This window comes from Megalops cyprinoides, chromosome 11, assembly GCF_013368585.1.
Source record: "Megalops cyprinoides isolate fMegCyp1 chromosome 11, fMegCyp1.pri, whole genome shotgun sequence".
In the NCBI taxonomy this organism is placed as follows: Eukaryota; Metazoa; Chordata; class Actinopteri; order Elopiformes; family Megalopidae; genus Megalops; species Megalops cyprinoides.
The window spans coordinates 10,332,837-10,333,854 of NC_050593.1; the positions used below are offsets into that span (position 1 = coordinate 10,332,837).

The 1,018-nt window shown below is 38.5% G+C and overlaps 1 non-coding gene across 1 annotated transcript; it reads right to left on the reverse strand.

Moving 5' to 3' along the window:
• Window positions 1-329: 329 nt before the first annotated feature.
• LOC118786327 lies at window positions 330-436 on the reverse strand. The gene has a single exon (XR_005005327.1). It is a non-coding gene; the product is annotated as a U6 spliceosomal RNA (small nuclear RNA).
• Between the last annotated feature and the right edge of the window lie 582 nt (window positions 437-1,018).

Consider the following 1,018-nt stretch of genomic DNA (forward strand, 5'->3'; position numbering starts at 1 on the left):
AATGTGTAATAACATAAAAAATGGTGAATATTCAGCCAAAACAGGACTGACCATAAAACATAAATTTAGGAATTGATGGAATTTAACCTGTGAGGTCTAATCAAGACACATTTGAATTACATTCTGTAATGCTAATGTGATTGTATCCTGTGAGGCTAAAGCAAAGTATATTTGCATAGTACTCTGGAATTATAAATTCCAGGCGAGTATTCTACTTCTGAAAGGTTTGAAAGCAAGTGGTCATCTGCCTGCGTAAATACGATAATCTCAAATTTAGCAAAATTTTCACTATTGGGCCTACCAGTTGACTCCGACTGGAAAAAATGGATGAAAATATGGAACGCTTCACGAATTTGCGTGTCATCCTTGCGCAGGGGCCATGCTAATCTTCTCTGTATCGTTCCAATTTTAGTATATGTGCTGCCGAAGCGAGCACGAAAGGAAGGGGGGGACAACCGCTATATAGGTGGCGTAGTCTGACAACTGTTTTCAGTGACGGTAGCCACAAGTATCCTCAATAGAGTCTCAATATATGTGTATTTAGTCTAAAGTGTGGTGATTCTAACATACTTTAAAATGTTAGAGTGAATAAAAGTAAATAAATTGTTATTAAAAATGTATTGTTATTTTTTTTAATTTTTTTTATGATTTTTTCTTGATTTTTGTTTTTTCTGCCCATGTAACTCAAGGTGCATTGTGGATATTATGCAAGTCTGCTGCTGGTGGCCTGAGAGAGGGTGGGTGTGGCGTCATGACGTATGTGCCATTCGCAGTTAGCTACATGCAGAGCCGGCTCTACAGAAACGTCTCGCTAGTTCGACACAGGAGCCTGTGAGAATGAACCAGGATGCCGAGTGTATATTCCAAAATCACCCCTATGTATTTGGGAATATTCCACTTCTGAAAGGTGAAAGTGTTCCAAAAGTAAGGCTCCAACACTAAGAATAGATTTACTTTAAAAGAGTTGTGCTGTGTGAAATCCTGACTGTTTTGAAAGTGCTGGCCTAAAGGGCAAAAC